This window comes from Vipera berus, assembly GCF_964194415.1.
Source record: "Vipera berus genome assembly, chromosome: 1".
NCBI lineage: Eukaryota > Metazoa > Chordata > Lepidosauria > Squamata > Viperidae > Vipera > Vipera berus.
Window position 1 is genome coordinate 184,913,364 of NC_138202.1, and position 26,569 is coordinate 184,939,932.

The 26,569-nt window shown below is 40.6% G+C and overlaps 1 protein-coding gene across 5 annotated transcripts in view; it reads left to right on the top strand.

Annotated features, from left to right (window-relative positions):
* UBE2F (ubiquitin conjugating enzyme E2 F (putative)) overlaps positions 1 to 26,569 on the top strand; it is a 148,791-nt gene that overhangs the window by 82,679 nt on the left and 39,543 nt on the right. The gene's annotated exons all lie outside the window — the stretch shown is intronic.

Here is a 26,569-nt window from a genome sequence, read left to right on the forward strand (position 1 = left end):
CTTGGCTAGCAGGTGTTTCCTTCTTATTCCTTGGCCAGCCTGCTTAGGTTTCTCTTCCACACACACCCCATCTCCTCCCTGCATTCCAACCTTTTTCCCTCCCCCATTGGTAATGTCAACCTTTTTCCCTCCCCCATTGCAAAGCTTGGCTTGGGGGATGGCAGCCATGACAGCAGTCCTAACTATCCCTTGAAGGCTACCTATCCGGTTTGGTTGCTGTGCCAAACCAGACAGTTATTGAGGTAAAATGACAGACTCAGTAATTCTTCTGTAGAAGCGTATCAGCAGATCCTTGGGTAATCTGAGCTTTCTGAGTTGATGCAGAAAGAACATTCTTTGTTTTCCTTTTTTAATGATGGTTTTAATGTTAGGTGTCCATTTCAAATCCTGAAAGATAATAGAATCCAGAAACCTGAAGGTCTGTACTGTTGATACTATGCTGTCTAATATTGTAAAATATAGTAGAATATGTGTGCTGTCCCGCTCACTCATGTGCACACATACCGGTGGTTTAGTGGGTTTATTGATTTCCTTCACTCATGACTTTCCCAATTAAGTTCAACCAAAAGCAGATCAATGCTAATCCACAGAGCAAAGGACAATGAGTCCACAAGACACTTGAAAGTTTCCCAACCAAGATAAATCCATCAGGCAAAATTGAATCCACAATACAAGAGAGTTCACAAAGCAAGAAAATTCTAGAGTTCACAAGGAACAATCCAAGGTCAAGGCACAGTGTCAGCCCAAAGCAAGGCAGAATCACAACAACCAGGAAATACACAGCTAGGAAATGAACACAAAGTTTCCAGCATTGTCTCCATATGTCTGCTGTGCTAAATAGTCAGCTGGTGCAGCTCATCAAGGGGGATGAAGCTGCCTCTTCATAAGTAGTCGGGATGACCTTAGCTGCTCCTGCCTCTTTTCTGCCATATGTGTTTTTGGATCAACTGCAGAAGGCAGTTCCTCTTCCTCATCACTGACTGGCTGCAGTTGTGTGATTTTCCCACCTGAAGCCTCAGGGCTCTCCTATTGCAGCTTTGCTTCAGCCAAATCACTCTCAGCCGGCTGCTCATCCAGTTTCTCTCCCATCAACCACTCCCCCCCCCCACACTTGGACTCGCAGACTTTGCATTGAGCTATTGATTGCCCCTCCTGAAGTGCCTGGGACTGGCTCATTCTCTTCTGAAGTGACATCTGGGGAAGCATCTGGGGAAATCATCACAATAGGAGAGCTTTTTCTAAAATCTACTATCATCTCTACATGTCAGAACCCACCCCAACCCACATCTTAAGAAAGTAGAACTCTTGGAGACAGTTTTTTCCAAGCAGGAACTTTTACTAAGAAATAGGAGATAGCAGGCATAATAGACAGGATCTGAGGGATTCCCTTACATCTCAATAATTTTAAAGTGCCCCCAAGCAAACCCCACCCCACAGTTCATTTGGTCAGTTCCAGATCAGGCAATCTCCAGGTGGTAAGTCCATCATGGGAAAGGAAAGATAACAATCCACTTGCAGCACAATCATTTCAACAGCTCCTCACACCTTCAGAAAAATAAACCAGATCCCAGAGGGTTGTATCTCTTCCCCCCACCCCCTTTTCTAGTTGCCTGGTAAGTTCAGAGAAAATGCCTAGTATAGAAAGCAATTTGTTACATTGTAATGGATAGCAGACTGGCTGAATAAACAAAAGGGTACATTTATGGAGGAAGTGAAAACAATAAAGCCCACATGCCTGTTTCCTCTCCCCCTTGGGAATGGGAGAATCCAGGGTAAGATAAGATTTGGTTTTAGCACAGAGGAGATAGTTAGAAATGAAATATAAATGGATTCTGACACTACAGTTTTAAGAGTGTTCAGCTCCAGATTGTTCTGGCTGCAATACAGGGCCAGTCTACCTCTAATTTATATGCAGACTCATTATCATCTCAAATGAGATCAATGATTGTTGTATCATCTGCAAACTTCAGTACTTTAACACAGGTATCCATCAAAATGCAGTCATGGGTAATGGGCAAAGAAGAGTACAACAACAACAACTTTATTGATTAGCCCTTGGGCCATATCAAAGTGCAAAGTTCCAGCAACAAACCATCACCAAAACTTGATAAAAGCAATCCAAAATGGAATTTGATAAAATACAATTTAAAATGGAATTAAAATAAAATACAATTTAAGATGAAATAGTAATAAAATACAATCTAAAATGAAATTGTAGTAATGTACAATAATTTAAGATATAGATAAAATATGATAACATTATATTTCGGAGTCACCCTTGCAATCTACCCCAATCAGTCCCACATATGCAGATCTTAACCGGATCATTTTGTTTAAATACTGTGCTACGTTAAATGTTATTTTCAAGTTCTGACTGGACATAAGATAAGTTATTTTGATATGGGGATCCCAATGGGTCATTCGTTTGGTATATAGACCAAGATACCTGTCTCTCACCCTCTTATACAGACAACAGTCAAATAGGATGTGAGCCAGGTCCTCTACCCTGCCGCTCCGCAAATGGAGAGACGCTCATTGTACGGTATAGCATGAAATCTCCCATATCTGACCATTGTGTCAAGCTGTTCGAATCTCGCTCTTGTAAATATTTCCCTAAGATGTTTTGGGAGTTGTAACTTCAAATAACTGTCCACTTGAAAAGTACATTTGTATTTACTCAGCCATTTCAAGTTACCTACCTTACTAAGGATAGCTATATCAGTTTGTGCTTCTATATCCTTAATTCTTTGGGCAACTCTTTTTTTAGATTGTTCTCCTGTTACACAAGAAACAGGAAGGCCACAGCTTCTTACAAAATTTGTTAGTTTGGTGATCCAGGAAATTTGCGATTGTAGTTTTATTTGCTCTAGTAGGCATAATTTGGGGAATCTATCAGTCTCCATTTCATTAACTTTGCACCAGTAGTTATAAGCTCTAATTTTAGATAATGCCTGAATTGTATGAATTCCCAATTCAGCTCTAACTGCTACAGCAGATGTTCTTGGGTCTACACCTAAAATACATCTCAAATGCTGGGACTGTGTTTGTTCTAAAACTGTGGTTGAGTAAAGACCCCAAATTTCTGCTCCATACAACAGCATTGTCGTAACCTTAGCCTTATAAACCTTGAGTAATGGAGCTAGGGACCCTGGGTAACTATGGTTCTTTAGTTTGAGCAATAAATTTAAACAGGCTTTTGCTCTAAATGTACTCCGTTGATGATGGCAGGCCCAAGATCCAGTCTTGGAAAAAGGTACTCCCAAATATACAAAGGTATTAACCTGCTCAATTGGTTCACCATCTAATTGCCACTTATGTCTCTGATGGTTTCTTCCAAACACCATTATTTGTTATTTAGATTTGCTAATGATTAGGGAGTTATCCTGGCAATAAGAGCTGAATCTTCTTAATAGCCTACGTAATCCTACTTGTGAGTATGATAATAAAATCTTATCAGCATAAAGCAAGCTGTTACAGTTAGTAGGATCATCGGCATGTGTACTATGGTATCCTTCATTAACCCTGGCAAGTCATTGATGTATAAATTAAATAATAATGGGGCCAGGATACACCCTTGCCTTATCCCTTTATTTGTGTGAATCCTGTTAGTCAGGGCCCCATTAACCCCATACCGCACCCTCAAACAGGTACTCGTGTAAAGGGCTTTAATCAAAGCCAGGAGTCTGGGTTCTATTTTAAGAGATGTCAATTTACTCCATAGTACGTCTCTATTTACCATATCAAATGCTGCTGTAAGGTCTATAAAAGCAGCAAACCGGGGTCTCCTCTTATAGGCATATTTGGCAATTAGATGGTTCAAGACAAAGCAGTTATCAATAGTAGATCTGTTTTGTCTAAAACCTGCTTGTTCTTCTGTGAGGATGTTGTTTTCCTCTACCCAGATTTCAATTCTGTTCAAAAGGTACCTAGCATATATTTTTGCTACAATGTCAATCAGGCTGATGGGCTTATAATTAGTAGGATCCTTTTTTATTCCCTTTTTTATATATGGGGAAAACTATTGCCATCTTCCACCCATCTGGTATATGGCAGGTGTTATTTATGTGTGTAAAAAGACCTGCTAATACAGGGCCCCACCAGTTGGGAAATTTCTTAAATAATTCTGGTAAAAAATCCTCTTTAAGCTTTTAATGATGGACTATCTCCTTTTCTGAGACTGGTGGCCAAGGGGGGAGAATTCTAGGATTTACCAAATCACTGTTTAAAAATAATTTCTTTACCGGTTTGGTGGGGGCAAACAAGCACTGATAATAATTCTCCCAGTCAGCAGCAGAGATTGGTATGTCAAATGCAAATCTCTCTTACTTCAGGATACCTGCTACAGAGTGCCAAAATAATACTGAATTATGACTTCTGGCAGCCAACTCAAGTTCTGACCAGATTGAAATGGCAAAACGTTTTTTCTTTAATGTTATAGTTTTTTTATATTCCCTTCTTGTGTGCAGCATCTTAGCTTGTATATGGGCAGTAGGATTCCTCTGGGCAAGCCTCATGGCTGCCTTCAATTTCTTTTTCTGTCGCTGGCAATCAAGATCAAACCAGCGAGGTCTACCCACTTGGGCTCTTTTTGTAGTAGGTTTAGCTGTTAGGTGTTTCTTCAGTATGTTACAAAGATTGGAGAATGCATTGAAGGCTGACATCCAGTCAGTAGTAGATGACTGTATTGTTCTAGCCCACTTAGTAGCATTCTCTGTTTTAAGGCATTCTAATATTGCCTTAGTATCAACTTTGGCCCAAATTAACCTTTTATTTTGGGTCACCTCTACCTTTTTGGTGAGCCATCTGTCAACCATGTTATATGGTCTTAAATCTGAGCGGCCTCGCAATGTCACACTTACAGGCTGATGGTCGCTATTGTCGCTAAGGTGTACTGTGACCTCTGAGAAGAGGTCAGCCTTATCTCTAGACACACAAAAGAGATCCAGTACACTACTTGAATTGGCTGAGTGGTATGTATAAGGGTATATATAATTCTTGTCCTTACCTCCCAAAATTTGGAGATTACCCTTAAAAATTAAGGAGACTTTACTTTTACAGTCTCTTGAGGCATTACTTTTACAGTCTCTCGAGAGCCACTGAGGATGGTTATCAAAGAACTCCCCTGGGATTCCCTTCTTCTGGGCAAGCTCATACAGAGAGGGACCCAGTCTAGCGTTCAGATCTCCTAATAATACCACTATGGACTGAGGGTACAGTATAGATATATCTTCTAAGATAACTTCCAAGCCCATCCAATATTCAGAATTATAGTGCTGGGATGTGCTTAGAGGAATGTACTCATTTACCAATATTAACTCAAACTGGTCATATTCAAATTTGACAGCTAGAAAGTACGGATACTTATCTTCGTTATATAATTTCTCTTCCTGCCATTGCAACTCTTGCTTTATAAGAATGCATAGCCCACCAGAGGGTCTCCCTTTGTTCTTTGTTTTTAGGGCTGGGGAGGCCCATCCCTGAAAGCCTGGCAATTGTACTGGTTCGTCCACTTCGGTTAGCCAGGTTTCTTGACATCAAATCTAGAGAGAAAGCTCATTAGTCCACTATCAACCATCCCTTTCCAGCCAGCTATGTTCCAGGTCATCAACTGTATGGGGTTCTCAGAGGCAAGGTGGTCTGACTTGGTTGATTGGCTAGATGGTAAAAATGCCAGATGTCAACTTGACATTGGAGCTGGGTCAATATCATCTAAGCTTCCCATATAAACACAGTTGTTGTGAGGTTCAATATTTCTCCTCATGGGTTGCAGAACTTGTTGTTGCTCCTCTATATACAGACTCTGGCTTAAGTCTGTAAATGTAGATTTATGTCCATTTTTGGAGGGGCATGGCTGAGGGTTCATCTTGTGGAAAGATGTTGTGGGAACTTCTAAATCAAATGAGGATGTAAGCTGGATTATGTCCTTAGTGTTTGTCAGCTTAGGGGGTACTGTGTGATGAAGCCCTTTGTCTTTCAGTTGTTTCTCAGGGGCTGGGTCAGTCAGTGCAGTTACGCCACTCTCAGCCTGTGTGACAACACCTTTTTTTACTGTTGAGGTAAAGGCAGATTGTTGATTAAATATCTTGTCACAAGGTTGCGTGGTTAGTGGAGCCAAATTAAATAGAGGCTTTGCTGTAGAGTTGTTGTCAGTGCCTCTTTTAGGTCATCCAATCTTTGAATGATGTTAACTTGCTCAGGTTCTGGCAATAGGTCAATCAACATTTCCTCTGGCACATCCTCAGCAGTTCCTGCAGCTGTGGGTAACACAGTTCGTATATTGCTTCTTTGCTTTCTCAGGGTCAGTTCAGTTGCAGCAGCCTCAGGCTTAGTAGTGTGAGGGCTGTTGCAGCCTAGATTTAAAGTGACAGTTCCCTCTTGGTGACGCTGTTTCAGGAGTGGGCACACTTTTTCTGAGCAAAAGACCCTTATTGGAAATATTGAGAAAAAGCTCAGAAAGGGCTTCATTCTGAAGAGCATGAAGGGAATTGTGGGCTGCTTGAACGATAGGAGAATTCTCATACATTGTGTTCTTGCTGGCAGCCACTCTGCATGTAGTAGATCTATCAGAGTGAATTCACAGCGGAGCAGCTAGCTCAGGGACAGCCTAATAGCTTCTCTATTGCTCCAACGCCCTCTATTTACTCTCTTGTCATAAATTTGCAAAGTAACCTGGTTAGTTTGCAGACTGTAGTTATATTGGTCATCTCTTAGACCTTTGCCTGATTGAGTGTTTTCTCTGTAGATGTTCAAATTTTTGGGAGGAGAACAAGGTCCTTCTCTAGTTTCATTTTCTGAGTTAGCCATCCCATGTCTGTCCATTCTTATCCTCCCAAGTCCTTCTACAGCATTTGGGTGGCTCTTAAAAAACTGCGAAAGATTCTTTCAGGCAGTCGACCTTATTTATGACAATTGACAAGAGATCATATATTGAGTTTACAGTTTGAGCTGTAAGCAAACATTGTCTAGAGAGGAAGTCTGTCACATTTTCCCCCTTCAAATTTGCTACATCTCCCTCCTGTTCAAAAAAGGCTGTTGCCGGGTTCCAAGGAGGGGAGCCATTCTCCGAGAGGGAGGAGGACAACTCCACACGCTGTCTGCTCTCCAGTTTGGTTTGTAAGTCCCATTCCAATGAGTCACATAAATTAAATATATTTTTTTTTATTACATTTATATCCCGCCCTTCTCCGAAGACTCAGGGCGGCTTACAAGCTTAGCAGTAGCCTTCATTCTATGTATATGCCTGCTTGTTAGGGCTTTCACACACACCCCAAGCGGCATTATTACAAAGTCAGCTTATTGCCCCCAACAATCTGGGTCCTCATTTTACCTACCTCGGAAGGATGGAAGGCTGAGTCAACCTTGAGCCTGGTGGGATGCGAACCTGCACTAATTGCAGGCAGCTGGTGTTACTTAAGGAGGCATTAGCCCACTGCTCCACCAAGGCTCTATATCTGATAAGGTGCCTGCGAATGAGTTACTTACTGGAGCAGACGGTCTGTTTGCAATATAATCCTCCATATTCTGCTGCTTCAAAGGCTTGGATATACTTTCTGCTGCAGAGTGCTGTCTCTTTCTTCTTTTCCCCATTCAAGTTTGTTAAAACAGGTTTAAAAATAAGTTTAAAACTATGGTTTAAAAGGTTAAAATGGGTTAAAAATGGGTTTAAAAAGTTAAAAAGGGGTAGGTTAAAATAAAATATTAAAAGAGGTTAAAAAGTTAAAATAAAAATGAAGTAAAATAAAATAAAACTTTTACTTTTGGAGGAGCTCTTTACAGCCTTTGCTGCCTCTCCACCATCTTGGCTCCCAAAGAAGAGTAATGGAGAGAGCACATAGCCCTGTGCTAATGAGTGGATATTCAGTGTGATTTTGCCTAGCTTCACCTGCTACTTCCTCTTCGTTAGAAAGCTTATAATCCATCTACAAGTGTGATCAGGTACAGCTAGCTGAGTCAGTTTAGAGAGGAGGATTTCTGGAATGATGGTGTTGAATGCTAAGCTGAAGTCTACAAAAAGGATCCTTACATATAGTGCATTCAGAAAGTATTCAGATCCCTTTCACTTTTGTCAATTTTGTTATGCTGCAGACTGATTCTACATTTGTTAAAATTCACTTATTTCCTCATTAATCTATACTCAGTATCCTATAATGACAAAGTGAAAACAATTTTAGAAATGTCTAAGTTTATTAAAAAGGAAAAACTGATGTATCACATTGGCTTAAGTATTCAAACCCTTTGCAACAACATGTGAAATTTAGCTCTGGTGCCTCTCATTTCTCTTGATCTTTGCTGACATGTTTCTACACCTTGATTGGAGTCCACCTGTCGTAAATTTAATATAATAATAATAATAATAATAATAATAATAATAATAATAATAATAATAATAATAATAATAATAAACCTTGTGCTGTGCTCACTACCCTCTGTAATACTTTACTATCCGCGGCTGTCAGACCAGCATACCAAACCACAATACCATACGAGAGGACGCTCTCTATAGTAGACCGGTAAAAGAGGGTCATTAGCTGTTGTTCTACCCTGTTCTTCCGCAAGACCCTAAGAAAGTGAAGCCTCTGTTGGGCCTTTCTAGCCACCTGAGTTGTGTTAACTTTCCAGGTCAGATCTTCACAGAGGTAGACTCCCAGAAATTTAAAGGAGGAAACTCTCTACACAGTTCTCTCCAATGTAAAGTGGGGCAGGTTCCTCCTTTTTTCTCCGGAAGTCTAACACCATCTCTTTCGTCTTGCCGATGTTTAGGTGCAAGTTGTTGTTACTACACCATATGGATAGTTTTTGTACCTCCACCCTATATGCTGTCTCATCCCACCTGTAATAAGACCCACCACAGTTGTATCATCTGCGAACTTGATTATCGCAGTGGATGGGTCAGATGATACACAATCATAAGTGTATAAAGAGTACAGGTAGGGGCTAAGCACACAGCCCTGTGGCGTGCCGGTGCAAAGCTTCAGGGGGGTGGACAAAGCAGAGCCGACCCTCACTGTTTGTAACCGATCCCTAAGAAAGTCTTGAATCCAATCGCAGATGGCGGGGGAGAATTTCAAGTCAGCTTCTCGATGAGAATGCTCGGCAAAATGGTGTTGAAAGCCGAGCATTGGACATGATTTAGAAAGGCACACAGCACTCTATAGAAGGCCTCACAACTGACAATGCATACTATAGCAAAGCAAAAACCATGAGCTCAGAGACAGGATTATTGCAAGGGACAGATCTGGGGAAGAGTGCAATAAAATTTCTGCTGCACTGAAGGTTCCTAAGAATACTGTGGCCTCCATAATTCTCAAATGGAAGAAGTTTGGCATAACCAGGACTCTTCCAAGAGCTGGTCGCCTGAACAAATTGAGCAATCGGGGAGAAGGGCCTTAGTAAGAGAGGTGATCAAGAACCCGATGGTCACTCAGATTGAGCTCCAGAGATCTTGTGTGGGACAGAGTTCCAGAAGGACAACCATCACTGCAGCCCTCCACTAATCTGGTCTTTATGGTAGAGTGGCTAGACAGAAGCCTCTTCTCAGTGCAAAACACATGAAAGCCCACTTTGAGTTTACACAAAAGCACCTGAAGGACTCTCAGACTGTGAGGAACAAGGTTCTCTGGTCTAATGAAACCAAGATTGAATTGTTTGGCCTCAATTCTAACCATTATGTCTGGAGGAAACCAGGCACTGCTCACCATCTGTCAATATCATCCCAACAGTGAGGCACGGTGGCAGCATCATGCTGTGGGGGTGTTTTTAGCAGCAGGGACTGGGAGACTGGTCAGGGTTGAGGGAAAGCTGAATGGAGCAAATTACAGGTTTATCCTCAATGAAAACTTGTTCCAAAGCACTCAGGACCTCAGACTATTCCGAAGGTTCACTTTCCAACATGACAATGATCCTTAGTACACAGCCAAGACAACACAGGAATGGCTTAGGGGCAACTCTGTGAATGCCCTAAAGTGGCCTGACCAGAGCCCTGACTTGAACCCTATTGTACATCTTTGGAGAGAGCTGATGGTCGCCATCCAACCTGACTGAGCTTGAGAGGATTTGCAAGGAAGAATGGCAGAAAATCTCCCAATCCAGGTGTGCAAAGCTTGTCATATCATACCCAAAAAGACTCAGTGCTGCCAAAGGTGCTTCAACAAAGTATTGGGTCTGAATACTTATGCCAATGTGATATTTCAGTTTCAGTTTTTCTGAATCAGGCTGAAGCGTAACAAAATTTACAAAAGGGAAGGTGTCTGAATACTTTCTGAATGCACTTAGGGATTCAGAATGTTGTAAGAATGTAAGTGTCGGTGCCCACTTCTCATCCCAAGAAAGCAAGTTAATAATTGGTAGTGCGATCTGTGCAAAGGAGGGGATGAATTGCCGGTAAAAGTTAGCAAATCCAAGGAAGCTTAGCAATTGCTTCCTAATGCGAGGCAGACCCCATTCTACTATAGCTTGGACTTTCTCAGGGTCTATTTCTATGCCATTTGGCGAGATGCAATACCCCAGATAATCAATTTTTTCCTTAGACAGTTTGGCATACAGGTAAGCTGCCTGGAGTTTTTTCAGTACAGCTCTGACTAACTTCATGTGTTCCTCCTTTGTTTCAATGAATATCAGGATATCGTCCAGGTAAACAAGTACCCCTTTATATAGGTGCTCCCGGAGCATGTCATTTACTAATTTCATGAATAGTGCAGGTGCCCCTTGAAGGCCGAAGGGTAGAACCCTGAACTGATAACATCCTAAGGGGCAATTGAAAGCTGTTTTCCATTCATCTCCCTCTTTAATTCTAATTCTGTAACACGCCTTCCTTAAGTCCAGTTTCGAAAAGATTTTTCCTTTCAATAGATGTGCTAGCATGTCTTTCATGAGAGGGAGGGATATAGGTCGCTCTTGCTTACTGCACTCAGAGATCTATAGTCCACATAGAGGTGAAGAGTCCCATCCTTCTTTTCTCAAAATAGCACGAGGGCTGCAGTCTTGGGCTTTGCCGGTTGGAGAAACACCCTTTCTAAGTTTTTTGTCTATAAACTTTTGCATCTCCTCTAGTGCCCGTGGGCTCATGGAATACAATTTTGGCTTAGGTAATTTTGCCCCTGAGAGGATTTCAGTGGAGCAGTCCGTGGGTCAATGGGCGGGCAGTTCGTCAGATTTCTCCTCACTGAATACTTCAGCTAGATTCCGTTATTCCTCTGGTATGTCCCTTTCCTCCACCGCCGCTGTAGTTTCGGAGGGACTTCCTATCTTTCGTGGTTGAGTCGGGTTCCTTACTGTCTCCCCGTCTGGGAATCTGAGTTCTCCCGTCCTCCATTCCACCCGCGGGTTCCACTTGGTTAGCCATGCCATGCCCAGGATAAGGGGGCATTCCATGCCAGGAGTCACTACAAACGTTATAGTCTCTATGAGATCCCCTGTGGTGAGTTGGATGGGCAATGTAGCAAGGGAAGCTGATGTCCCCCCTGCAATGGACCCATCTAATAGACTGAATGATATCGGTTTCTTCAGCTTCCTCACCAGAATTCCTAAATTTCCCACTAAAGTTGGGCTTATGAGGCAACGGGTGCAGCCAGAGTCAATTAGTGCTCTGAGTGAAACCCTCTCAGGCATTCCGGGGCTAAACAGTTCTATGTTCTGGTAGTTCGTAGAACTACCAGAAAGCAACAGAAACACCGTAGTATGGACTGTCACAGATCTGTTCTCTAAGCACGTACATTTCATACCTTGCCAAATAATCCCGACTGCAAAAGCATTAGCAAAACTTTTTGTACAGCATATTTACAGATTGCATGGGGCACCACAACATATCATATCTGATAGAGGGGTGCAATTTACGTCGGTAATTTGGAAAGAATTTTTATCCCTTTTAGGAACCACCCAAGCACTGTCATCTAGTCTTCATCCTCAGACAGACGGATCGGCTGAACGCTTAAACTCAGTACTTGAGCAATATTTGAGATGCTTTATTAATTTCCAGCAAACAAATTGGACGGACCTACTGCCTTTCGCAGAAGTAGCATATAATAATGCAGTCCACTCACGCATAGGTTACACTCCTTTTCAAGTAGCTACAGGTCAGAGTTTCAACCCCATACCAGAACTAACCCCAAAGGAACCGGTCATTCCCAAGCTGAAGGAATGGATTGCCCAATTACAAAACACCTGGCCAATCGTTAGGAAAGCGTTAGAAGAAGCTAGAAAAGCATACAAGACACAGGCAGACAAAGAACCGATCCCACACCATTCAGGGTAGGAGAGATGGTATATTTATCCACAAAATACCTGAAATCACTCCAACCCTGTAAAAAACTAGGACCAAAATATATTGGACCTTTTCCAATTTAAAAAATCATAAACCCAGTAAGAGTTGAATTAGAACTACCCAAAAATCTTAGACGAATACACCCAATCTTTCACTGCAGTTTAATAAAGAGGGAACAACAATCACCCCTACGGACAAAAACAGCCCCCCCATCATGGTGGAAGGAGAACAACATTTTGAGGTAAAAGATCTTAGATTTCAGAAAACATCACGGAACGATCCAATATTTAGTGGTGTGGAAACACCTCCCCTCCTCAGAAAATGAGTGGGCTAAGAGAGAACTTTTATAAAATGTTTTATAGATGGCACTTAGATCCCAAAAAGCTTGCAAGTATGTATCCGAACTTTCAGCCAAAATGTTGGAGGTGTGGTGGCGAAGATGCAACATATTTTCATATTTGGTGGACCTGTAAAAAGGTTAAGGCTTTTTGGATAAAAATTTGGTGGAATATGCAGAAGATCTTCAAGCAAAGGATAAAGTTTTGTCCGCAATTGTTTTTGTTGGGCATAATTACAGATGCTATTGTTGTGGACACTAAGTTGATGCTGAACTTAATTACAGCAGCAAGACTCTTAATAGGTCAATATTGGAAGAAGGAGGAACTGCCGACTATAGAAGAATGGACTCTAAAGGTTTCTGACCTGGCGGAAATGGCAAAGATTTCGGCTTACTTGAAAGATCATTCGCAAGAACGTTATATTATGGAGTGGAAAAAATGGATTGACTATATCCAGAACAAATATGGGACTAAAAAGTTTCATTTAGCATTTGAATAAGTCTTCCTTTCTTTTTTCTTTTCTTTTTCTTTTTATATGTAATATTAATATTGTTAGTAGTTATCTTATATGAGCTAGAGAGCGATAGAGTTAATAGTTTATTGTTGTTAGCATATGGATGTTTATGATTGTTCTTTGTTTTTATACCTTGTACTTAGCTCTGGGAAGTCGGGGGGGGAGGAGGAGGGTATGGGGTGGGTGGGATAGGGAGGGTTAGGTTGGGGTGGGGGGAGGGGGGGATTGTTAAAGATAAAATGTACTGTAAAACCTTTTAATAAAAAAAAAGAAAATGAGTGGGTTAATAAACTTCATGTTAAAGCACCAAAGTTGCTTAAGAGATTTCATACGGAATATCTGAACAAACCGGATTAACATTTATATGGTTTTTCTTTTCCCCACAGATGGACCTATCTTTTTTTTAAGGAGAGCCGATTGTCAGAATCCAATTATATCACATTCATAAATGTATGTTTAAAATATTGTGCCTCTCCCTGGATTATGCCACCTTCCAAGGAGGAAGGAGAAGTTGTTTATTCAGCCTGTCTTAGGCTATCTTCAAAGACCAAGGAAAACCTTTTGAACTGGGGACAACAAGGGGGAGGGTTAGGGAAGAAGGGTTCTGGGTTGTATCTCCATTTGAAACTGAAAGGAAGAAAGCAATAGCAATAAAAGCACTAGAAGATTACCCTTTCCCACGAAAGAGCTTGACACCTTAATTTAATTAATGTGAGTGACCAAATGGGGTTGAAGGGAGGGGGTTGAAATAGTGTTAAAATGTAAAACAATGCCAGATCCTGTCTTGTACTTCCACAACCGATCATGTCATAGTAAAAATCCCTTTTGGACAACACCTGGATCCAAGAGTTCATTATTTTCCTAAGACGTGTATTGGGGTGGGTCCTGACAGGCGTATTCTTTTCTCATCCCAAGGTACTTAAAGGGAGAGACAGTTCAAAGAGTAAGTATGTAGAAACAGCGGAAAGGATACATGATAGCAAAGCAGAGAAACATAGCACAGAGCCTTCCCCCCCTCCCCCTCAGGAGAATGGCAGTACCCTCAGTAAGAGATGAAGAAGAAATGAAATAAATTTCCTTCCCCCCCCCCCAGAGAAAAGATGGGTTCTGACAGTAAGATCTAGTGGAGTGCCATATTGACAGCCTCATCTGCCAACATTCAGTATTTGCCTGGTAGGCAAATTGCAAAGGGTCTAGCAGTGGATCTGTGATGGCTTTCAAGTGGTTGAACGTTAACCTTTCAAAGGTTTTCATAACTATGGATGTCAGAGCAACATTCAACTTCTTGATGGAAGGTTTCTTGGGCACCGGAATGATAGTAGAGTCTTTGAAGCAAGAAGGGACACATCTCCAGTGATTTATTAAAGATGTGGGTGAAGATTGGGCCAGTTGATCAGCACAGACTTTCAAGCAAGAGGGAGTTACCCTGTCTGGGCCAGGTGCTTTTCCAGTCTTGTCTGTGAAACAGATCTCGTACATCTTTTTCTGTGATCATCGGAGAGATGGAGTTTATTGGTGTATCTGAGATGAAGAGGGTAGCAATAGTTGACAATGGCCTCCTCAGATCTACAGTGGAACACATTCAGGTCCATTTGCCAATTGCTGATTCTCTTCAGCAAGGGAGGGAGGTCTACTGTAGCCAATGATATTTTTTCAGGCTTTTTCTCACATTTGCTGGTTCATTTGTTGAGATTCCTCAGCTTTTCAGAGTAGCTTTTTTTTGCTGCTCTGATCTCTGTTGTTAATATATTCCTGACCTGATTGTACAGCATTCTATCTCCTTTCCTGTAGACTTCCTCTTTGGCACAATGTAGATGTTTGAGCTTAGCTGTGAACCAAAGTCTATTATTACTGTAGATGCATAACGTTTTGTTTGGCACACGAGTCTTCACAAAAGCTAACATGTAATGTCACAATGTCAGTGAGTTCATTCAAGTCCACTGAAGCAGCTTCAAAAATGTTACAGTCTATGCAGTCACAGCAAGCCTGTAGCTTTAACTTTGCCTCTTCAGTCTAAGAATTCTCTTTTAACTATTGGTTTTATGATTTTGAGTCTTTGTCTATAAACAGGTAGAAGGTGAATCATAGAGTGCTCAGCCACTCTTGTTAGAGAGCGATAGACATCTTTTAATGTAAAATAGCAGTGGTCTAAAATATTCTTGCCTCTTGTGAGACAGTTGACATGCTGAATATATCTTGGCAGCTGTTGGCTTAGGTTAGCACTGTTAAAATATTCTAATATAATGAGTAGGGAGTCTTGATATCTCTCTTTTTTATATAAATATTTTATTGGTTTTTAATTATAACAATCTCCAGTGCCTGGTGTACAGCGTGTTGTCTTGGTTTATATTCTAACAAGGAAAAAAAGAATAATAATAATGAATTAACAATCAGTAATGATTAAGTTTGATAATTCCATAATTAATATATTAATTAATGATATAGTTCTTTGATCTTCCCTTCTCCCTTTTATATTCTCTTTCTTCAACCTTAAACAAAATATAATTCTTATCCCTCTTGTTATAGGGCCACTTTATATTCAAAATTCTCTATTTTTTTAGCCATTTTCAAACAAGTGTTTGTTCACGTAATAGTCCATCTGGTAGGATGAGTCAAATCTCTTTTTTTTTATTGAGAAGTTTTACAATACATTTTATCTCCCCCCCTCCCTCCGCCCACCCCTTCCTAGCCCTCCCTAACCCTCCCCCCCTTCCCCCCTCCCCCCTCCCCGACTTCCCAGAGCTAAATACAAGGTATAAAAGCAGAAAACAATCATAAACAACCATATGCTAACAACAATAAACTATTGAGTCTATCGCACTCTAGCTCATATGAAATGACTACAAGCAGTACTAATATTACATTAAAAAAAAGGAAAAAAAACTTATTCAAATGCTAAGTGAAACTTTTTAGTCCCATATTTGTTCTGGATATAATCAATCCACTTTTTCCACTCCATAATATAACGTTGTTGCGAATAATCTTTCAAATAAGCTGAAATCTTTGCCATTTCCGCCAGGTCAGAAACTTTAAGAGTCCATTCTTCTATAGTCGGGAGTTCCTCCTTCTTCCAATATTGACCTACTAAAAGTCTTGCCGCTGTAATTAAATTCAACATCAACTTAGTGTCCACAACAGTAGTATCTGTAATTATGCCCAATAAGAAAAATTGCGGACAAAACTTTATCCTTTGCTTAAAAATCTTCTGCATATTCCACCAGATTTTAATCCAAAAAGCCTTAACCTTCTTACAGGTCCACCATATATGAAAATACGTTGCATCTTCGCCACCACATCTCCAACATTTAGGTTGATAGTTCGGATACATACTTGCAAGCTTTTTAGGATCTAAATGCCACCTATAAAACATTTTGTAAAAGTTTTCTCTTAAATTTTGAGCTTGTGTAAATTTTACGTTCCTCACCCAGATTTTTTCCCAAGTGTCCATTGTGATAACTTCTTGAATATTCTGAGCCCATTTTATCATACAATCTTTAACAAGTTCTGTTTCTGAGTCAATTTCTATCAATGCAAGATATATCCGTTTGATATGTGCTGGACCCTGATTTCTAATTTGCTTTACCAAATTTTCATCAGTCATTGAGAAACCAATTTTCTGGTCTTCTTTCCACCTGGCCCGTAATTGACCATATTGAAACCAAGTTTGAACAATCTTCTCATCTCGTAAAAGATTATACGGCTTCAAACACCATACGTTCCTCTCCAAACTTAAGATCTCCTTGTACGTAGTCACATCATGTTTGAAGCCAACATTTATATTTTCTATTGCATGTTTCGGAATTGCCCACAACGGTATCTTGTAGTCTAACTTATATCTATACTTCTTCCAAACTCTCAGCAATGCCTGTCTTAAAATATGCACTTTAAACACATTATCTACCTTCTTATCATACAGTAAATATGCATGCCAGCCAAATAACAAGTCGTGGCCCTCAAGATTTAATAATCTCCCTTGTGTTAAATTAATCCAGTCACTTATCCCTGACAACGCAGCAGCTTCATAATATAATTTAAAGTTGGGCATTTTAAGACCACCTCTTTCATGCGTATCCTGCATAATCTTAAGTTTAACTCGTGGCCTTTTCCCTGCCCATACAAATTTATTGATACCCCGTTGCCATTCCTCCAAATTTGAATCTTTTTTAAGAATCAGTATCATTTGAAATAAAAATAAAAATTTAGGCAAGACATTCATTTTCACTGCCGCAATTCTTCCCAGTAAAGACAATCGCAATTTTTTCCAACTCTCCAATTCTTTTTGAATTTTTCCCCATAACTTTTCATAATTATTTTTATATAACTTTGCATTTGAGGGTGACAAATACACCCCCAAATATTTAACCCTTTTAACAATCTCAAATCCAGTTAACCCTTCTAAAAGGGCCTTTTGCGATGCTGTCATATTTTTGGCTAATATTTTAGTTTTTTGTACATTGACCTTAAATCCAGAAACCTTCCCATATTGCATTATTATCTCCATCAGGTCCACAACAGAATTTTCTGGCTGGGTCACCGTAACAAACAGATCGTCTGCAAACGCCCTCAGTCTATAATCCTGATCTCTAATTTGAATACCCTTAATTTTTTCCGAATTCCGTATTTTAATCAATAATATCTCCAATGTTAATACAAATAATAAAGGTGATAACGGACACCCTTGTCTTGTGCCCTTTTCTATATTGCATACTTCAGTCAAACTATTATTTACTATTATTCGGGCAGTTTGTTTTTGATATAATGCCCTAATTGGTTGTAAAAATTTATCCCCAAAATTCATTTTATCTAAAACTTTCATCAAAAATTGCCAATCCAGTTGATCAAAAGCTTTTTCAGCATCTAAAAAGATCAACGCCGCAGGGATCTGGTTGTTCCTTTCCAAAAACTCCACCAAGTCAACTATATGCCTCACATTATTTTTCATTTGCCTACCACTAATAAACCCAGTTTGGTCCCCATGAATCATCTGTTGCAAAACCCTCATCAATCTATTAGCTAAAACCTTAGCAAATATCTTGTAGTCCGTATTCAAAAGTGATATTGGTCTGTAATTTCTTACTTGAGTAACATCCTGATCTTTCTTCGGAATCAGGGAAATAAAAGCAGTTCTCCAAGACGGAGGCACCTTTCCTCCCCTTTGAATTGTCTGAAACAATTCTCTTAATGGCTTTATCACCTCCGATTGTAGATTTTTGTAGTACACCGCAGTCAGTCCATCCGTACCTGGCGCTTTATCCACCTTCAGCTGCTTAATTGCTAAAAAAATTTCTTCTTCTGTTATCAATTGATTAATCTCTTCCTTTTGTTCTTGTGTAAGAACCGGGATGTTGGCATTCTTCAGATATACATCAATATCTGCTTCATTAATCTTATCTTTAGCATATAGTTTGGAATAAAAGTCCACAAAGGCTTCCTTAATAAGGTCCTGTTGATACACAACCTTACCTTTATGTTCTATTTTGTCTATGTTAGAAGCCCTTTGCTTTTTCCTTAACCTGTAGGCTAACCATCTACCTGGTTTATTGGCATTGCAAAAAGTGTTATGTCTAGCAAACCGTAAGTTAGTTGCCACCTGATCAGCCATCAGCTTATCAAATTGTCCTCTTAACAAATTAATAACCTCTTTGATCTTCACATCCGATGGATTCAAAATTAGGGCCTTTTCCTTTTCCCTAATTTCATTCTCCAATTCTTTCCTCCTAACTTCCAAGTTACGTCTGTATTTATTATTCATATATATTAACACCCCTCTCATATAAGCTTTACTAGCATCCCAAACCATGTCCATAGAAGTATCCTTATTCATATTAATTTCAAAAAAGTCCTTCATCTGTTTTTTACATTCTTCCACATTACTCTGATTTCTAAACAAGTTCTCATTTAAGCACCAAGAGCGCCTATCTCTATTGTCCTTATTAATCTCTAACCAGACTGGACTATGGTCAGATATAGTTCTTGGACAAATCTTTATCTTCTTAATCCTAGAAAAAAAATCATTAGTCAGTAATATAAAATAAATCCTGGAAAAAGATTGGTGTCTATCAGAAAAAAAAGTATAATCCTTTTCATGTAGATGTGTGTCTCTCCAGATATCTCGCAATTCCAGATCATCCTTCATTTCAAAAAAAGATTTAGGCAGTCTAGCATGGCTCGGGGCATGTTTAAAAGAACCACACTTGTCCAGTTGTACGTCCAAGACACCATTCCAATCTCCCATAAAAATAAAAGATTTATAATCCATCTGGGTAATCTTAGTATGTAATGTTGTATAAAAATCAGCTTGTTGTTGATTAGGAGCATACAATCCAACCAAAAGCGTTTTTTTGCCTTCTAACAGCAGATCTATCATAACATATCTTCCTTGTTTATCTGCTTCTATTAGTTCCGCTGTCAGAGTATTCTTGACGTAAATAACCACTCTATTTTTCTTATTCATTGCAGAAGCAGTAAATTGCGTACCCAACCTTAAGTTCAGCAGGTATTTTTGGTCCATAACCCTAATATGTGTTTCTTGCAAGCAAATAACATCAGTCTTAAATTGTTTTAAGTATTGAAAAACTTTCTCTTCTGTGGTGAGTTTAATCCATTAACATTCCAAGTTAGGAACTTAGTCGCCATCCTTGGCATCCTGAAGCTTCTGGAGCACGCCTGTCAGGATCCCCTTAACTTCCTTAGGCCGCGCCCCTCCCACAGCTTCGCTATAGGTACGCTTTGAAGGTTCCATAACTTTCTGCTGATCTTGCTCTTGCTCTTGTCTCACTCGTCTTGAAGCGGCACGCGTCATCCTCTGCTCTCTAGCGTCTGCCGATGAAACTGTAATTTGATCCCCTCCAGTACCTTTCTCATCTGTCTGTGTTCCTTCAGCATCTTGAGGCTTTCCCTCGCCATTTTTCTTTGCAGATTCCAAAAGTGGTAGAGGGGTTGCTTTTAAAACTTTGCTATAAAAATCACGTGCCTGGATCACTGTGACCAAACGGTGTCTCGTGCCTTCATGCATCACCACCATGCCCACTGGTATCTCCCATCTAAACTTCATGTCACGTTTCTTAAGTTCCTGTGCCAGAAAAGCAAAATCTTTCCTTCTCCTTAAAATTCTTGGAGGAATCTCTTTTAAAACGAAAACATCTTGCTCAGCAACCACAAGCTTAGTATCATAAGAAACTTGGATAACTTCATTCCTGATTGCTCTCTTTGTGAAGTAAACCACCACATCTCTAGGTAACTTCCTCTGCCTTGCAATCCATGAATTCACACGAAAGATTTTGTCTATATTTCCCTCAATTTCAGCTGCTGGCTGTCCCAGTACCACTTCCAAAGCCTCGGAGACTATCTGCTTTAAATCTTCTTTAGGATTCTCTTTTAAGCCTCTGATTCTGATAGCAAACTCCATCTGGTGGTACTGGACCAGAGTCAGGTCTCCATCCATTTTATCCATTGTATTTTCATTCTCTAAAACTTTTGCTTCTAGTCTGGAATTCTTTTGACTAAGATCTTCCACTTTTTCATCCAAGCATTGAACACATACAGCCACACCTTCAAGTGCAGGCAAGATGTCTGCCCTCATTGCTGTAAACTTCTCTTCCATCTTCTCCTCCAGCTTTTCCATCTTTTCATCTATAATATCTGCTATTTGTTGTGAATGCTTTTCCAAAGCATCCTGTAAATCCTTAACCGTCAGTGCCGGAGCAGGTGCAGGAGGAAGTAAGGCTTGCAGCGAGGACTGTTGCACTGGGGAAGCCCCCGCACTCCGGAGAACTTTAGAAGTTTTAGTCGCCATCTTCCCCCACTTTCACTTGCTACGCACTTTCACTTTTAGAAAACCATAAAGTCCATTGAACTAGAGAACAAAAGTCCACTTCACCTTGACCTCCTGTATCGCTCTGCCTGCCTCTTCACACTCGAAAGTCTTTCCTTCTGGCAGGGGTGGTTGCTAACGCTTAGTTCTGCTCCCGAAAACACGGAGCAGAAGTGCTGCGCAGCCCGGAGCAAACCCAGGCTTCGGGGGGGCTCGATCCTTCAGCCGCCCGAACTAAAAGCTCAGGCGGCCCCGGAGAGCTCAACCCCTACCTGGGGCCTCACCCCCTCCTCTTCTCCCGAGGAGGGGGCTTCCGAACCACCTAAACAGCTGATCGGCGCTGTTTTCGGCAGTTCAACAAAGCCGCGGAGCGGACAGCCCGGAGATGGCTGTCTTCAGCGTCGCGTCGCCACCGGAAGTCATGAGTCAAATCTCTTGTATCTGTCTCTGGTCATCTTCTTTTGCTGAGTAGTTTTCCAAGTTGATGTAATCTGCTTACGCGGCGGTTCCTTTATTTTTGCAAATGTTATTGGGAATACAAAAGATTAAGTAAGATAAATGCTTTCTGTCTCCCAAACTGATGGTTCTCCTGTAAGTTCTATAGTCCATTCCATTTTTCTTGTATATTTTTTCCTGTTAGTGTTAAATTGTAATGCTTTTCATTTTTTATTTCATCAATTTGGTCATATTCTTCTAATTTGTGGTCTGTTATCTGATTTATTTGTTCATTCATTGTTATTTCCTGGGTGTTTTTTAATTGTAGACTTAGATTAGAAATATGTTTATTTAAATCATCAAAGTTGTTTCGAATTTCCTCGTGATTTGAGTCTATTGTAATTTGTATTTGTCCTAACATTATATATATTTCTTCCTGGAAAGTATTTATCTTGCCTTGGAGTATTACTTCTGGAGGCCCTTGATTTTCCAGGCTACGTCCTTCAGGAGAAAATATTGAGTGTGGCATCCTGTCATTTTTTGACTTTTTTTTTCAAATAATCTTTCATCAATGTTTTAATCTAAGAGTCAATTTATCAGTCTCTGCTCTTTGAATCTGAAATCTTGATATTTGCAAGCAGTTATCATTAATCGAATCATTCAGCCATGTTTCAATGAATCAGAGAGCTGCTGAGTTGGAAAAGTCTGAGTTGTACCTGTTTAAAAGGAGCATTTCATCTGTCTTATTTACGAGTGAGTGAAAATTAGTTAAATACAGCAAGGGGAGCTGTATTTTCTTGCTCCATGCTTCCTGAGTCTTTGTAAAATGCCTTCTCACTTGCCCCTCCTTCTCTTCTTGTTTCTTTTCTGCTTCTTTCTAAATGCCGTGCTAAAAGAGATAACTGTTGTTCCTTTAGTCAGAATTTCCTTGAAGGGATGGATAGTCCCAGAAAGCTGCATGTTATTTAAAGTCCACTGCCTGATATTCAAAATCTCATCTCTTAAGTAGGAAATTCGCAATTACAGATTAGAAAACATCAGAACTATTAGAGAGCATTTAACAGAAGATAGATTAAATCTTATTAAAATAGATTAAGAAAAGTGGCTTAGTTCAGTTTTAAGAATAGTGGTATCTAATGTTCATATACCCCTTCATTGATTACTGCCTTGTCGTGGTGAAGGGGCTTGCATAATTCAATGAAGCTATGAGCTATGCCGTGCAGGGCCACCCAAGACGGAAAGGTCATAGCAGAGAGTTCTGACAAAACGTGATCCACTGGAGAATGAAATGGAAACCCACTCCAGTATCTTTGCCATGAAAACCCTATGGACAGTACCAAATGGCAAAACAATATGACGCTGGAAGATGAGCCCCTCAGGTCGGAAGGCGTCCAATATGCTACTGGGGAAGAGCAGACGGCTAGTACTAGTAGCACCAGAAAGAATGAAGCGACTGGGCCAAAGCCGAAAGGACGCTCAGCTGTGGATGTGTCGTGGTGAAAGGAAAGTCCGATGCTGTAAAGATTTTTTCTCCATAGGAACCTGGAATGTAAGATCCATGAATCAAGGAAAGCTGGACGTGGTCAAACAAGAGATGACAAGACTGAACATCGACATCTTAGGTATCAGCAAACTAAAATGGACAGGAATGGGTGAATTTAATTCAGATGACCATCAGGTATACTACTGCGGGCTACCCTCAGAAGAAATGGAGTAGCCTTCATAGTCAATAAAAGAGTAGGAAAAGCAATACTGGTATACAATCCTCAAAATGACAGAATGATCTCAGTTCGACTCCAAGGCAAACCATTCAATATCACAGTAGTCCAAGTCTATGCCCCAACCACCAGTGCTGAAGAGGATGAAATTGACCAGTTCTATGAAGCCCTACAGCACCTTATAGAACTAACACCAAAAAATGATGTCCTTATCATCATGGGGGATTGGAATGCTAAAGTAGGAAGCCAAAAGATAACCGGAATAACAGGCAAGTTTGGCCTTGGAGTACAAAATGAAGCAGGGCACAGGCTGATTAGAATTTTGTCAAGAGAATACGATGGTCATAGCAAACACTCTTTTCCAACAACCCAAGAGACGGCTCTACACATGGACATCACCAGATGGTCAACACAGAAATCAGATTGACTATATGCTCTGTAGCCAAAGATGGAGGAGCTCTATACAGTCAGTAAAAACAAGACCAAGAGCTGACTGTGGCTCAGACCATGAGCTTCTCATTGCAAAGTTTAGGCTTAAACTGGAGAAAGTAGGAAAAAGCACTAGGCCACTCAGGTATGAATTAAATCATATCCCTGTTGAATATACAGTAGAGGTGACAAATAGATTTAAGGAATTAGATCTGATAGACAGAGTGCCTGAAGAACTACAGACAGAGGTTCGCAACATTGTACAACAGTTAGCAACCAAAACCATCCCAAAGAAAAAGAAATGCAAGAAAGCAAAATGGCTGTCTGAGGAAGCTTTGCAAATAGCTGAGGAAAGGAGGGAAGCAAAAGGCAAGGGAGAAAAAGATACACCCAATTGAATGCAGAATTCCAGAGAATAGCTAGAAGAGATAAGAATGCCTTCTTAAATGAACAGTGCAAAGAAATAGAAGAAAACAATAGAATAGGGAGGACCAGAGATCTTTTCAAGAAAATTGGAGAGATGAAGGGAACGTTTCATGCAAAAATGGTCATGATAAAGGACCAAAATGGCAGAGGCAGAAGAGATTAAGAAGAGGTGGCAAAATTACACAGAAGAACTATACAAGAATGAGCTTAAGGTCCCTGATAATCACAATGAGGTGGTCACTGACCTCGAGCCAGACATCCTAGAATGTGAAGTGAAGGCCTTATAAAAGCTGAGCAACAACAAAGCTAGTGGAGGTGACAGTATTCCAGCTGAGCTATTCAAAATCTTAAAAGACGATGCAGTAAAAGTGCTACACTCAATTTGCCAGCAAATTTGGAAAACTCAACAGTGGCCACAGGATTGGAAAAGATCAGTTTACATTCCAATTCCAAAGAAAGGCAGTGCCAAAGAATGTTCAAACTACCACACCATTGCACTCATTTCTCATGCTAGTAAAGTTATGCTTAAAATCCTACAAGCTAGACTCCAGCAGTATGTTGACCGAGAACTACCAGAAGTACAGGCAGGATTTCGAAGAGGCAGAGGAACTAGAGATCAAATTGCCAACATACGTTGGATCATGGAGAAAGCTAGGGAGTTCCAGAAAAACATCTACTTCTGCTTCATTGACTATGCTAAAGCCTTTGATTGTGTGGATCATAACAAAATGTGGCAAGTTCTTAAAGAGATGGGCATACCAGAGCATCTTATTTGTCTCTTGAGAAACCTATATGTGGGCCAGGAAGCAACAGTGAGAACTGGACACGGAACCACTGATTGGTTCAAAATTGGGAAAGGAGTCCGGCAAGGCTGTATACTGTTGCCCTGCCTATTTAACTTATATGCAGAGCACATCATGAGAAAGGCAGGGTTAGAGGAATCAAAAGTTGGAATTAAGATTGCCGGAAGAAATATCAACAACCTAAGATATGCAGATGATACTACTCTAATGGCAGAAAGTAAAGAGCCTCTTGTTGCGGGTCAAGAAGGAGAGTGCAAAGGTTGGGTTGAAACTTAACATTAAGAAAACCAAGAACATGGCATCCAGCCCTCTCAATTCCTGGCAAATAGATGGGGAAGAAATGGAGGTAGTGACAGATTTTATTTTCCTGGGCTTCAAGATCACTGCAGATGGGGACTGTAGCCAAGAAATTAAAAAGACGCTTGCTCCTCGGGAGGAAAGCCATGGCAAATCTAGACAGCACACTAAAAAGCAGAGACATCACCCTGTCAACAAAACTGCGTATAGCCAAGGCTATGGTCTTCCCAGTTGCAATGTATGGCATTGAAAGCTGGACCATAAGAAAGGCCGAGCGCCAAAGAATTGAGGCCTTTGAACTATGGTGCTGGAGAAGACTCCTGCGAGTCCCTTGGACTGCAGGGCGATCAAACCGGTCAGTCCTAGAGGAGATCAACCCTGACTGCTCTTTAGAAGGCCAGATCCTGAAGCTAAAACTCAAATACTTTGGCCACCTAATGAGGACTCACTGGAGAAAAGCCTAATGCTGGGAAAGATTGAGGGCAATAGAAGAAAGGGACGATAGAGAATGAGGTGGCTGGATGGAATCACTGAAGCATTAAGCATGAGCTTAAATGGACTCCAGAAGATGGTAGAGGACAGGAAGGCCTGGAGGAACGTTGTCCATAGGGTCACGATGAGTCGGACACAACTTCGCAGCTAATATCAATGTTCATATAACTAAAATTGTCATAAAAAAGATTCTTTACCATGTCAGTGATAATAGACTAATAGTCATGTTTAATAGAATAGTCAAGCAAGAAGGCAGATTAAGAGGAATATGAGGGGGAAAAGCCCTAGCAAAATTAATAATTTCAGTCGTTATTATCTGAAGAAACAACATCTTCAAGAATCACGTATAATTCCGTATCTTTTAAAAAATAAACATATCATTTTATATCTGTTCATACAGGTAAGTCTCAATTTATGACCATAATTCAGCCCAAAATTTCTGTTGCTAAGCAGTTGTTAAGTGAGTTTTGTCCCATTTTAAGACCTTACTTGCCACAGTTGTTAAGTGAATCATTGCAGTTGTTAAGTTAGTAACAGTTGTTAAGGGAATCCAGCTTCCTCATTGACTTTGGTTGTCAGAAGGTTGCAAAAAATGATCACATGACCCTAGGACAGGGCTTTTCAACCAGTGGTACGGGTACCACCTGTGGTACATTGGCACCTGGCAGGTGGTATGCCACAATCCTAGAAAAGTGGTAGCGGGGGAGGGGAATGAGCTGAATTGGTGGCAGCATCGCACAAGCCTAAGTGAGAGATGGCTGGAGCTAGGCAACTGGTGGTACTTGGATGTTGCCATATTCTAAAAGTGGTGAAAAGGTTGAAAAGCCCTGCCCTAGGACACTGCAGCTGTCTTAGGGGCTGCCAAAGGGCAGATGGGGCCAGGTTGTTCACCAAAGCACCAGAGGGAAGGGTGAGAACCAATGGTTGGAAACTGATCAAAGAGAGAAGCAACCTGGAATTAAGGAGAAACTTCCTGACAGTTGAGGACAATCAACCAGTGGAATAGCTTACCCCCAGAAATCGTGGGTGCTCCATCACTGGAGAT